This window comes from Thamnophis sirtalis, unplaced genomic scaffold, assembly GCF_051295495.1.
Source record: "Thamnophis sirtalis isolate CommonGarterSnake01/CBP01778 unplaced genomic scaffold, rThaSir2_p1.2 scaffold_5, whole genome shotgun sequence".
Classification (NCBI taxonomy): Eukaryota; Metazoa; Chordata; class Lepidosauria; order Squamata; family Natricidae; genus Thamnophis; species Thamnophis sirtalis.
In genome coordinates this window covers 16,474,527-16,489,684 of record NW_028261385.1, presented here as the reverse complement: position 1 = coordinate 16,489,684, position 15,158 = coordinate 16,474,527, and positions in this window count along the sequence as shown.

Below are 15,158 nucleotides of genomic sequence, written 5' to 3'. Positions count from 1 at the left end.
CTGTTCATTTCTATTCTATTCTATTCCATTCCATTCTACATTTCTATTCTGTTCTGTCCTGTCCTGTCCTATCCTATCCTATCCTATCCTATCCTATCCTATCCTATCCTATCCTATCCTATCCTATCCTATCCTATCCTATCCTATTCTTTGTTGAAAAAATCTCCATAGATAACAAAACATTTTTTTTTACTAAGGCACATTTTATTTTACCCATCAAATTGTCTTTGTCTCACTCCAAATCAATCCATTTCCCATGCTTTCTACATTTCTGAACAGAAATGAGGAAGGAAAATATGATGCAGAGGCTGCTGAGCATTTAGGTACAGTAACATCATCCGTGAAGCAATGTGCCAGGATTTTGTTTCAACATCATCGTGTTGACTCTTTCTTTTTTTTTCCAGGATGTTTTCCATTTTCATGCCATGATCCCATGTAATACATAGACTTGGCATTTCTTATCACCCCAAGCCATGCATTTTTCCATTTCTTAATGTTTCTTCCAAATTTCAGTTCTGTGCATTCTTTTTTTGCCTTAGACCAAAAGCCTATCGTACATTTTCATCATTTTAATTAAACTGGGGCCAATGCAGGGCAAATGTTTGATTTCAACTCAAAAGGTGCATGCAAATTACAAATTCTAGTTGATTTTTTTGGGGGGGGGGAGAAAAAAGAAACAGCGTGGGAAATGCCTTCTGCTACATCCTTTAGAAAAGGATTTTTTTTTAAAAAATGGAAAAGTCCAGCAAATGTATAACTGACTACCATATAAAATAGGATGCTATATTTATAATATGTGAAATGCATGGTCCTTGGCTATTCTGAGCAGGATTTTTCCATCCATTGCAACACTCAAATGAAAAATAGATTTTTATATGAAACAGGAAGGGATGGAGAAAAAAATGCGTCATTAAGTTTTAAAAAGAAGCTGTGTGGACTTCAGCTCCCAGAGTCCTAATCAAAGACTGTGCTATAATTAATAAGCAATACTAATATTAGTAATATTAACATTAATAATATTAATAATTAAACATAATAGCAATAGCACACTTATATACAGCTTCACAGTGCTTCTCTAAGTGGTTTACAGAGTCAGCCTATTGCCCCCAACAATCTGGGTCCTTGTTTTACTGACCTCGGAAGAATGGAAGGCTGAGTCCACCTTGAGCCTGGTGAGATTCGAACTGCCAAATTGCAGGCAGCCAGCAATCAGCAGAAGTAGTCTGCAGTACTGCATTCTAACACCAGCGCTACTATGGCTCATAATTAAACATTAATAATTACTTATCATTAATTGAATGTTATAGTTAATAATAATAATCACCAATTAAGAAGTCAATAAGAAATATAACAGTAATTATTGTTAGTCCTCAACTTATGACCACAATTGAATCCAACATTTGTGATGCTAAGTGAGAAATGTATTAAAGTCAGTTTTGCCCCATTTTATGACTTTTCTTGCCACAGTTATTAAGTGAATCACTGCATTTGTTTAATTAGTAACATGGTTGTTAAGTGGATCTGATTTTCCCATTGACTTTCCTTGTCAGAAGCTTGCAAAAGGGGATCACATGATCCCGGGACATTACAACAGTCATAAATGTGAGCCCATTGTCAAGCACCCGAATGTATATCATGTGATCATGGGGATGCCACAACATTCATAAGTGTGAAAAATGGGCACAAGTGACTTTTTCCAGTGCTGTTTGGTACACAATCACTGTTGTGGTTCTTCCATTCCCCACCCTCCAGTCAGAGCTGAAGAAGCTTCTTGGGTGAGAAGTGAAATGTCTTCAAAGACAAACCAGAAAATCCAGTTGCCTCCTGAAAAAGCACCTTTGGGCTTTTCCAACTGATGGTCAGGATTTAATTATTTGAAATGCTATTTCAAATAATTTATCAAAAAGAGAGCCTCTGGGTACAAAATAGAGAGCCAGTCCAATGCAGTGGTTAAGATGCTGGCCTAGAAACCAGGAGACAGAGAGTTCAGTAGTGGGTTGCTCCCAGTTCGGCCCAGTTCAGTCAAACCGGTAGTAGAGGTGCAGCTGTCAGGTTTCCCAAAAATGCCATAAATGATTCATGAGTCTTGAGCCAAATTTCAAAAGAGAATTAGTCATTTATTAGGACCATTTATTTTGGCAAGACCTTGTTGCAGTCAGATCTGAGCCTTATTTGAATTATAGCTGAACTTTACCCCTGTTCCTTCCCTCCCTTCAGTGTCACAAATCACATTCCCCAATGAGGTGCACCCCTCCAAAGTCTGCTGCGGTAATCTGAGATCTGACTCTAGCCAAAAGTATGCGTGGAATGCGCTCCCCCCTTTCCTCACCATAGCATCCTTGGGAGTTGACATTGGGAGGCCCCACCCACCTGCCCAGTGCACAAGCGCACACGAGTGCACGTGGGAGCATGCTCGAACTGGTAGTAAAAATATTTGCAGCCCACCACTGAGTGAGTTCTAGTCCCACTTTAGGCATGGAAAAAACTGTCAGGTGACTTTGGGCTACAGTTACTCTCTCTCTCTCTTTCTCAGCCCAATCCACCTCACAGAGTTGTTGTGCTGAAAAAAATAAGAAGAGGAAGAGCTATTAAATCCCCTCGCTACTTGAGCCCTATATATCGAAAAAGACAGAATACTAACCTTAAGAAGGAAACAAATAGGGAACAGTTCCCCAAACTCTGGAATATCTGCAATGGAGGAATGGCTGGTGAAGATGACTGAATTATTGCAGAAAAATTGACTTGTTTAATTAGGAATAGCTATATTTATGACAATAGTGTATTTGTCAGTGGACGCTGTTAAAAACAGGGGGGGGGGGACTTATGATTTATGAGTTTGAAGATTAAAGAGGGTAGAACATGGAAAGAAGACAGCCATTATGTAACCTTGGAGACAGAGAATAAAATATAAACATATTTATAAGAGCTCTAAAGAAAGTTTGAAGCCATTCCTTCCTCCCTTCCTCTTTTCAAATGAAGGCACCCAGGTTTGGACATCTGGAGAAGGAGAATTTATCATCTCTCTCAACAACTAGTTTTATTGTTGAGCTGCTCATTCTCCTTCTTTTCTTTCTTTCTTTCTTTCTTTCTTTCTTTCTTTCTTTCTTTCTTTTTCTTTCTTTCTTTCTTTCTTCTTTCTTTCCTTCCTTCCTTCCTTCCTTCCTTCCTTCCTTCCTCCTTTTTTCCTTTTCTTTCCTTCCCCCCTTTCCTTTCCTTCCTTCTTTCCTTTGTCTTTTTTAAAATATAAGTCTATTTACTTGTAAGTTTTACTTTCTTTATTTTCATTTATCTTTAATTCTGTATTGGTTTGCCTTTGTAAAAGACTTCTTTAATAAAAATCAATTGTTAGAAAAGGAATGCTTTATCTGCAATATCAATTTGGTTAATAAATAATTGAAAATAAACACCTCCAATAAGACACATTTCCTGTTCCTTTTAACTTGATGAACCAGCCTTAATGTAGATACTGACCCAACCCCCACCCCCACCCCGCACCCACCTTGCATTGGCCAAGGCCCATTGAACAGGGGTAGGTGTAACTCTACATTGACACTTCCTGGAGAAGAGACATTCATTGTCTCCTCATTCCTCCCTTCAACACACACACACACACACAAACACACAGAAAAACACACACAGTTGCAGATGGGAACAGCTGATGCATCCACAGCATGTAGACATGGAGATGATTGGCTATGCAAAGCACATTCAAGCATGCATAGACAGGTGCTTTCAAATGCAATTAGCGTGCCGTTGAGCACACAGGCATCAATTTGCAAGAACCCCCACTGCAGGTGCATGGCCAATATGGCTGGCATCATCAATGCCTCCACATTTGTGCATGAGGCCTACAGAGGCTACGGCTATTTTATGATCACAACATCAGAATTTGGTAGTTAGCAAAACAGTGCTTCTCCTAAAAGTGCTGTGACTTTGAAGGATGGGGGGGGGGCGGGGGGAAGCTGTCGATTTGGAGGCTACAATAAGTCTCTGCATAAATGGGAGCATAATCAGCTTGGAGAATCTACTTTTTACATATCCAGATTAAAAGATTTCTGTTATCCACCCAGTAGACAGGGCATTTAAGGTAGGGATATCTTGTAACAAATCCTCTTGCAATAATTGGGACTGTTTTTTTGAATCAACACACAAGTGTTCCATTCCTTGCTGGGGGTGAGAGAAGCAAGAAAATCAATTAATCAGCCACAATTGTCAGGTGCAAACAACCAGACCCACACCTGAAGAGTTCAATCTGCTGTTTTATTGCTCAAGCATACACACAGGAGAGAGGTGGAGTTATTCACTGGTTTAGAAGAGGCCAGAGAAGGTCTATACTCTAGCGGTTTGGGTCCTACTTGCAGGTGATGGAATGAGTTCCCATCATTTGCCTCAATTCCTGCCAATTTAGCAGTTTGACAGCGAATAAATGCATGTAGATAAATAGGTACCACTTTGGTGGAAAAGTAACAGCATTCCATATTTCGCTGTATGCTGGCTACACGGCCGCAGAAACATCTTTGGATACATTAAAGAAACAGAGATGAGCACTGCCCCGTAAACTCAGCAATAACTAGTGGAATAAAACCTGCAAGAACACCTTTACCTTTCTTACTTATACACAGGAATCCTTTCAGATTGATGATTTGCACTTGGGTGAGGCTAGGTAAGATTCTCTGGCATTCTAGATGTGATAGATCATCATATTTATTATCCACACTTCCTTTTTTTTTCAATACAGTTATATCTGATGTATTACTAGCCAGTACTTTATCAGTCTGTATTCAGAAATCCTAGAATATTTCAATCTGCTTGTGATTGACTACTTTCTCAACTCTATGTTCTCACCAATTTTTCATTACTGGCACGTTGTAATTTTCACAGTGAATCATTTGGCGACTGTCTTATGTCATTACTTATAATCAGTTTGTGCAGTCTTCTTTCATGAGAGGAGTACATGGTGTTTTTTCTACTCCTTATCACAATCTGCACTTTGATTTTTTTGGTTCTGTTTTGGATTGCTTTAGTTTGAATAGCTTGCTCTTGAGCAGCCAAAACGAAGCCTTCAGTTTCTTTCTTTTTTTTTCAATGTTCCAATTTTAAGCTACCATCAGGTTTTACCTTGATCTGCTTTCTCCTCATTTTTTTGTGGAAATTGATTGTGTGATGTTTACCTTCCCAGCATTATGTTCTTGTTTTGATTACATTATTACATTATTTGTGTTCTATTTTCTGTACATTTAGTACATTCCAATTTTAAACTTGCATCAGTGCTGGCTGTCTACTGTGTAATCAACCAATGCATGCTTTGGTACAGTATAGGCAGTGGTGGGATTCAGCCAGTTTGCACCTATTCGGGAGAACCGGTTGTTGGAAGAAACCTCATTTTGTTTTTTTCCACTGTACAGGGCTAATCCTATAAGGAAGGCAGGAAGGAAACATTCTGGTGTTGTTTCTAGCCTAATCTTTATTGCCCTGCTTACAGAAACTGCCTCTCTGGTTAACCCATATTACATTGTAACAGCTAAGGTGAAGCGCCCATCAATGTGAGTGATGTTGAGTTGGCCATGCCCACCCAGTAACATGACCACCAAGCCCCATCTACCCTGCTGGTTATTAGGGCAGAGAACTGGTTCTTAAATTATTTGAATCCCACCAGTGAGTATAGGACTCAATGGTTTCAGTAGTGTTAGAGCAATATGTAGATTGTCTAAAGCAAATAAGCACATGGGAAGTAAATGTAAGTTAGGGGTAGAATTCAGATGATTTAGACTGGTTTAGACCGGTTCGGGTGAAATGGATGTTAATTTTAATCTGGTTCGCCAAACCAGTAGCTACAAGGAGAGGCTGACCCTTCCCCTCCCAGTAGTTTCCACGTGGCCCATTCATCATGCCAGATACGTGCAGCACCCATGCAGAGGTTCTGGGAGGGCAAAAGGTGTGCCTACCAGAAGTCCTGGAAGTCTGGAAATGGGTCCATTTATGGCCTCCAGAGGGCCTCCAGAGCCCAAGGGAGGCCGTTTTCACCCTCCCGGAGGCTTGACGAAAGCCTCCAGAGCCTGGGGAGGGTGAAAAATGGGCCTACCAGGAGTACTGGAAGTATCAGAAGTACCTGGAGTACTGGAAGTCTAGAAACAGGCCAATTTCCAGCCTCTGGAATACCTCCGGAGCCCAGGGCAGGCCTTTTTTGCCCTCCCTGAGACTTGAGGAAACCCTCCAGAGCCCGGGAAGGGTGAAAACACCTCCCCTGTTGTGATGCAGGAAGGCAACTAAGCCACACCCTCATGGCCACACCCACCCAGCAACCAGGCAGAAACTGGTTGCTAAAATCTTTCAATCCCTCCCCTGATGTAACTGTATACATGTGGAATAAGAATTATAACTGACAGGTAAGGGTTGAAGGCTACGATGTATTAAAATTAAGGAGATAAAGCAAAAGAGGAGATAATTTTGCTTTATTTTTTTAAAAAATAAGATTTTTAAAGCAGAGGATGACAAGAATGTCGCTCTATTAGTTGAAATGTGGATAATATGTCCTTTGAGGTCCTTTCCAAATCTATGATTCAAAGAACAAAACCCAAAATCCATTTGTTGTAAATTTGGGCTGTTTTCATGTGTTAAAACCTCATTAGGAATCTTTGTGTGTGTGGGGGGGGGGAATGATGCCAAGTTGCAGTCCAGGTGCAACAACTAACATTCCTAACATTCCTCAAAATGAAATAAACCTCTTGGATGTTGCAGACTGTAAGTTTGCAGATGGTTATGAAAATAAATCTGTTTTGATTTACTGGCATAGAAAGAGAGATGGAAGAGATAGAGAGAGATAAAGATAGAGAGATAGAGAGAGATAGAGATAGAGAGATAGATAGATTGATAGATAGATAGATAGATAGAAATAGAGATAGATAGAGAGACAGAGACAGACAGAGAGAGAGAGAGAGAGAGAAAAGAGAGAGAGAGAGAGAGAGAAAAGAGAGAGAGAGAGAGAGAGAGAGGGAGGGAGGGAGAGAGAGAGAGAGAGAGAGAGAGAGAGAGAAGATCCCAGCTTATATTTCAAATTACCTGAGTGGGAAATATTTGAGCAATCAAATTGGTATTAAGTATTGTTTCCTTCTGAAAAGATGCTCGCATTCACTTGCGGAACATGGTGATATTTCAAAAGTTGGAAAGAGAATTGCATTTTGTACCCAAGAAAGATATGTATTACTCTTAGGCAACAGGGACAATGCAAGCCAGCATGCAGAAATTGCTGGGGATGAATAAAGCCTGTCTGGTAAATAAAAAATGGCAGACAAGACTGAGAACACATGTGGAGATCCATTTCACCATGTCATAGGAGTGGATCTCATTTGTAACTCTAAAAATTACTGCATTGCTAATGGCAAACCTACATGGAACCTAGTTCTGAATTAGGAGCATGGTAGCTCACATGGTTACGATGCTGGGTTGGAGGCTGGCTATCCCATGTTCGAGATCCAAGTGCTGATGTATTGTGGGATGAGCTCCTGTCATTTGCTCCAGCTTCTTGACAGGAACATGAAAGGGAGTCCCCATGGGCATCCCTCAAGCAACAGTGAATTCCCTGGCTAATCGTTTCAATCCAGAAGCCCCTTAATTAGTGCATTCAACACGAACAGGACAGGGCAAGGGTGAAATGCTACCGGTTCTGACTGATTCACCCAAACAGGTAGTAAAAAAATGCTACCGGTTCAGGTGAACCAGAATTTCCGATGATCAGTTGTGACATGTGATTTATATTAGCTAGAATAGTTGGATTTCCTGCTTTCTAGCTAATCTAAATTGCTTAGCAGAGTGGATCCCCCCCCCTCACTGCTGTTCTACTTACCTTTGCAGGCACCCTTGGTAGCAGGCTCCATCCACCCACCTGCACATCATCACTTCCTATTTGTAACCCACCTGCGCATGCACAGAGGTGGAGGACTGGTAGCAAAGTTAAGTTGATTCCACTCCTGGCACAGGGCACCTAGTTCTGAAAGGGTTCAAACTAGGATTCAAGTTCTAGACATGGATACAGTTCTTTTTTGAATGAAAATTCTATTTCAGAATGTTTAGCAGCATTATAATCTTTCTTATTGTTAGCAATAAGATATGACCAAATCTAACAGAATAGCATGGATAGAGCTTGATCGCAGGTTTTGTGTCTTTGGCTCCTCCTGGAAGATTACTCAGGATTCATCCAGTTACCAGAGATCCATTCATCCACCAGATCAAATCATACACACATTAATATGGTCTAACGAAAATGATTCGTAGGCTATTTTTACAGCATGATCTCAATCAGGGAAAGAATTAGCAATGTATTAAGCTTTAATGTACACTATTAACATTGGTCACATATATTGTGGCTTAGTATAATGTATGAAATTAAACCTTTTTGGATGGATCAGTTGTTTTGTGTGGTTCCAGAAAATGGATTCATTCCCACTTCTTTTCTGGATTGGGAGTCTCTGCACTCAATTACTCAAGCAGTGGTGGGATTCAACTGGTGTAACAACCTTTTCTCTTTGAGCGTGCACATTGCAATTGAAATCAAATTACCTTTTCTCGCAGCCCCGGTGCATAAAACAGCTGAGATGTGGTGATCTGTGTGGCAGTGCAGATCACCACATCTCTACATCTTACCTTTTCTCGCAGCCCCGGTGCATAAAACAGCTGAGATGTGGTGATCTGCTCTGCCACGCAGATCAGCTGGGCTTCAAACAAAGTAAATGTAGGACAGAATAGAGCAGGGGTGGGAGGGCAGGGCCAACTGCTTGCTGAAACTACCGGTTCACCTGAACCTGTCCGAACCGACCGAATCCCAATCTTGCACTCAAGGCCTGGTCATCTCACTCCTAGACTATTGCAAGGCTATCTACATTGGGCTAATCTTGAAGACTATATGGAAGCTATAACTGATGCAGAATTTATTTATTTATTATGTTATTTATTATGAAATTTATTGCCACCCATCTTGTGTCCATCAACCCCAGGTGGCTTACAACATAAAAATGTTTTTAAAATCATCTATTATAAACTGGACAGCTGGAAATGATCACCATGGCTTAGAATTGGACATGTTAGGACAGGGAAACCTATATCTTTACCATACCATATTAAGAATTAAAAAGTGGCACATTTGTAGAATATTTATTAATTGAATCATGTAAAATATTAATCGCCCCCAAAATGGAAAAAAAACAACCTATAATTTCTTTTAAACAAACAATTATAACGAGAAGAGTGATGTTGTTCTACACTTTTGTAAATAGAATCATAGATTAGTAGGGCTGGAAGGGACTTTGGAGGTCTTCTAACCCCTTGCCAGGTGGGTTCTGGATTCTTTTACTGCCTGTTTGCTCACGGATTTGCTTGAAAAATTGCTTCTGCAGAAGCAAAAAACAAGATGGCGGCACCAACGGTGCTGCTGATAGAACTGTTTCGGGGGCGTGGGCAGCCGAGTTGCTACCTTCTCGGCTGAACCACGCCGAACAGATAGGAACCCACCTCTGCTCTTTGCCCAAGGCAAGAGAACTTATTGCATCGCAGATGAATCACTTTAATAGTTTTAATCAAATAGATTTGATTCTGTGGGCTCCGGAGTTGATCTTGGAGAACCTACAAGACTACACTTTAAAGAACATCGGTCTAGAATAGTGAATTTTAACATCACTGGGCAGGAAAGCTTCACTTCACAGCTTTTATCCAGTGATGCTCTGAGAAAGATATTCTCTTGAAAATGGCTAAAGCATCTTTTCACTTTTTTTTCCCTCCTGTTTCCCTCCATTTTTTTTCCCTCCTGTTTCCCTCCATTTTTCTTTCTTCCAATAATAATTAATCAGCTGCTCAGTACTGAGAGTTTTCTTCCTCAGGAGCCAAAGCCTTCTTTTCAAAATGGCGCCTCGCTAATTTATACATACTGTGCTCTATATATATTAAGAGCAGCAACCACAACTGGACTCTAATTTGGTGTGTAATGTTCCCCAAAAGCCATTCTGAGAAAATCTCTTTTTAACTGTGGCTAATTACACACACACAGTTGTGGGAGACGAAAAATAAGAGCATCTGATATCATGTTTATTATTTCTCTCACAAAGGGGAAAATCATAAATTCTTTTTAATGGGATCTTAAATAATAAAAAAGAACATAATCATTACTATCAAAAAATAAATAGCTTTCATGGGGTTTAACTCACCAGCACTTTGTCTGATTACAACCCTGTTATACTCACAGCATTAATTACTGGAGACTAATTAGACAAAATTGCAGTGTAAACCCTAATGAAAACTAGTTTGACACACTCTTTGCACTATTCTGCCTAACTGCTAGTTTACCTTCACATAGTTGTTAACCAGTGCTTATTTTCTAAAATAAGAATGAGTGGCATTCAAAATGGTGGCAGGACTGTGATGCTCCTTGACCTGAAAGAGATTCTGCCCATATTAAAACTTCAGAAGCTATATCTGATAGTCCTTTAGAATCAAATACTTTGTGCATGTTCAGAGATACTACGTTTTTAGGTTTGGATGAGATAGGGCTGAGCTCTGCCAACATACCTCTATGCAATCCTTCTCAAATATAATGTTTGGACTTGTGATTTGAAGAATGAATGTTTATAATAGGAACATTTATGCTTAGAAAGGAAATTGACCACTCCCCTGCATGCAGGACCTCAAGAAACCATATACCAGAATAACAGCAGAATAACAGAATAACAGCAACCCCTATGGGAGGGGCCATTTACTGTCCACCTATGCCTTTACTCCGGAGATGGCCCTTGTTTCTTAGCTGTTCCCTTCTCCTGGAAGTTCTGTGCATGCACACATCAGGAACAGGCTCCAGCTGTTCTTCTGCCCCACTGATCTCCGACTCCGAAGGAAGCTGATAACTGTCAGACGGCCCTGGCCCCATCTCTGCCTCCAACACAGAGCCCTCCTCAGAGCCTTCCCCAGACTCCAGGACTGGCCCATGTTCCTCCCCAACCTCCTCACTGTCTGAGTCTGCCACCACCTCCGTTGGCTGCTGGCAGGCCACAACAGATATCTTGGTTTCTTTTTTGCTTGTACATACATACATTTTCCCCTTTCTAAAACACATCTCCTCAGAGCAGCCATCAGAGAGTTATGTTGAGAATCACATCAAGTTGATAAAAGGCTGAAAGACATCTGGATCCATTCATAAATAAGAATTCTGCCCCTCAAAACATACAGAGACACCCAACAAACTGCATGATGGATGCTCCCCCATACAAACATGCATAAATTCAGAGGTAGCCTGATAGCAATCTGGCTACAATTAGCGTCAATTTTTTCCCCCTTTTCTTTTCCAACGCTACAAAATATGCTGGGGTTAGGAATGGGGAGATAGGTTTAAATCCAATCCATTTTGTTCCCTGCTTGGCAGGACCCATTTCTACTCTGAGAGATTTATGTCTGGATTGTGAATAGAATATCCATGTCTAAACTTGCTAGGTTTTGTTTATGGGCAGAGGGTGCTTAATTTAGGGGGGTGGGGGAGGAGGCACAGCTGACGCCTTCCACACCCTCACAATCACATTCAACACTCCGAAAGGGCTTCATTTCCTCTGAAAGCAGTTCCTGGAATCACTCAAGGAGTAGCAGAGATGGTATTCAGCCAGTTCCGACAGGTTCTGGAGAACTGGTAGCGGAAATTTTGTGTAGTTCAGAGAAGTGGCAAATAGGCTGGCCTCCCTCACTGCCTCCCTGTCTCCCAGCTGATCTTCTTTTGTTGCCTGAACAAAAGTTATTTATATTTTTAAAAAATATTAAGGTAGGAAATAAGTAAATAAATGATTCAAATATTTGAATTATTACCAACAATTTGCTGGTAAGTGGAGAGGCAGAAGAGAATAGGATATGAAAAGTTCTCACCATTGGATATGATGTTCCAGTTGTGCATTTTATGGAAGAAGAATAACATATTCTACATACACTGCTCTTCTGGAATCCAAGCCTGTAGAGCCATGATGCCGAACCTATGGCTCGAGTGCCAGAGGTGGCACGGAAAGCCCTCTCCGTGGGCATGTGCACTATTGCCAGCTGCTCTTCTGGTTTCTGGTGTGCTGGCCAGCTGGTCTTCGTGGGCACAGAGCACCTGAAAATGGCCAAAACCCAGGTCATTTTTCGGGCCTTTTCCAGGCTGTTTTCAAGCCGTTTTTTGGGCTGAAAATAGCCTGAAAAACGACCTGAAAATGGCCTGAATAACAGCCTGAAAAATGACCCCAAAACAGGCATGCCTGCACCAGCCAGCTGTTCTTCAGGTTTCCGGTGCACACACATGCATGCATATTCTGGTTTGAGCACTTGGTGCCGAAAAGTTTTGCCATCACTGCTGTATAGCATCAGCTTTACTGGCTCTGCAATAGGAGCAAGTTTTTAAAGGTCTCTGCATAATTTCTTGGCCTCTGTGCCCAGAGGGAAGTTTCTTTTCCCCTGCTCATGGGATGGTTTGGAGGATAAACCAGAGGAGAATTGCAAAGTGCTGAAAATGGTAAATAGCTAAGAAAAGTGCAAGGGACATGATTATTATTAATAATAATGACAATACCATAATAAATAATCCCAGCCGTGCTGTGTCCACTGTGAAAGGCACCGATAAGTGGCAGATGAAGCAGGTCTTTTGTGACCTCTTTTACAGCTGAGCTGGCAATGCTTAAAGCTCCTTTAATGTTGTGATGGATGTGCTTAGTCAGCTTGGCAAGGTCACAATTTTCTTTTCCTCCCTAAGGGCCAGCTGTCCTGGGACATAACCTTTCGCAAAAATCTCTGGGAGGAAAAAAATGAAAGAAAAAAATAAATAGAAAAGGGAGAATTTATGCTTAGTATTTAAGATGCTTGGCAAAAGAGACAGTGAAGGTGGTTTAAGCTAGCCCAGGATATTGCAGAAAGCAATTGAGTGCATCGCGGATTTGTCAATCAACTGTTATTTTATTGTCACAAGGAAATGTTCTGAATACACAAGATTCCCCCTCAGTGAAGCTAAGGTAATTTGGGCCCAGTTAGTGCTGAAGAAAGATGCTCACTAATTCTCCTACAATTTTTTGCAGAGAGCCAATGTGGGCATTTCTCTAAAAGCAGACTTTGCAGATGGCATGAAAAAAAAATTGCCACCATCCATCTTTCCCTGGTGATATTCTTTGCTTCATCTGAAAAAAGGCAGATTATTGAAAGTTCTATGCAACAACAGCAGATATTTTTTTTCCAAAAGAGCTTATAGTGCAATATATATATACGTATATAACACTTTAAATATAAGCATCTGGGAAATACGCCTGCCAAGGTGATTCACATTAACTTAAAAATGATCTTCATGACTTAAGAACAGCTACATTCATGTAGGGAAGTTGAACACAAGGTGTTGTATTATGAAACACTGAAAATAAAAAACTTGATCACTTGGCTGGGTTGGGTGGCTACAGAAATTAAATGACTGATTGATTGATTGAATTAATAAATGTTTGTGATAGGCACCATCAAGTTGAATTTGAATTTGAATCTTGGTGACCATTCATATACTTTTCTGGGCAACAGACCAAAATGGTTCTGACTAGTTGGCTCAGTGGCTAAGACACTGAGCTTGTCGATCAGAAAGGTTGGCAGTTCGGTGGTTCGAATCCCTAGTACAGGTCTCCTGCGTGAGCCATGATGTCGAACCTATGGCTCGAGTGCCATAGGACTAGATGACCTCCAAGGTAATTCCAACCAGTTACTGTTACTGGCTTGTTATTGTCCTCTTCTGGAACTAAGTTAGCTGGGCAAAATTTTTACCTCAGACCAATGACCTTACGTTGTTGAAGTTTGGAACTGGGGAGTAAGTCAAAATGAGACATGGAGCCATTTAAAGGAAAAAGAGATTTAAGCTTCTTATAGGTTTAGATCAGGGGCCCACAACTTGTGGGCCCCAGCCCACTAATGGGCTGTGTGGGGTTTGCAATGGGGTCATGGAAATGGCCATGTGTGTACCTACCAGTGGTGGGTTCTGGATCCCATTGCAAACAGTACGGTGCAACGGCGCCGGGCATCCACTACATGCAAGCACGCGGTGCACGCAGGTATACTTACCACCCGTGATGCTCTGCGATGTTCCAGCTGCTCGGTGGAGCCTTGTGCAGGTGCTGTAGGCTCTGTGCGCAGAAGCCCTGATCGTCTCAAATACCAGTAAGGAGGAGAGGCGGGCGTGTGGGCCTTCTGGAACACTGTACTGAAATGGTATCTGGTGCAGTGGGTGGCGCAGTGGGTAGAGTGCAGTGGGTAGAGTGCAGTACTGCAGGCCACTTCAGCTGACTGCTAGTTCGGCAGTTCGGCGGTTCAAATCTCACCGGCTCAGGGTTGACTCAGCCTTCCATCCTTCCGAGGTGGGTAAAATGAGGACCCGGATTGTTGTTGGGGGCAATATGCTGACTCTGTAAACCGCTTAGAGAGGGCTGAAAGCCCTATGAAGCGGTATATAAGTCTAACTGCTATTGTTATTGCTATTGCTCCCAGCAGGCACTGGTATGCCTGTACTGGGCCATACCGGTCATATCCACCACTGGCACACACACACATCTTCACTTGCAAGGGAGCCCTTGCACTTCAATTGCATGAACAGCAGCTGGTCCGCAAAGCTGGAAACATTGGGAAACTCTGCTTTAGATACTGTGGCAACAGTAATGCATTTACATGTTTTAGATAGCTTAGTTTCTTTCTGCTTCTACTTAGCTTGTTTCAAAACACCAAAGTCTGAGCAGCTTCTAATGTTTCAATAGGACAAGTTGACAAACATGGTTCTAGTTTTAAGATATATGAAACATGTCATTCATTCATTCATTCATTCATTCATTCATTCATTCATTCATTCATTCATTCATTCATTCATTCATCTATCTTAACTGAAACCTACATCAAAATTTGCCTTTTCTTCTTTTATGTGTGTCTGTTTTCCTAGTTTATTTTCAAGGTACTTCAGATATTCCTTTATATATTTTTTTCATTTCAGACTATTTTATTATCAGCAAAATATTACTTTTAGCGTTGCTGTTATCTCTGTGGCACATCTTGATTTCTGCTTTGCGCTTTAGCAGATTTGGTGGAACAGGAAGGATACAGAGCAGCAAAAAGTTAATGGTTTACTCCAGAGTAATTTTGCTGCTGCTCCCAGG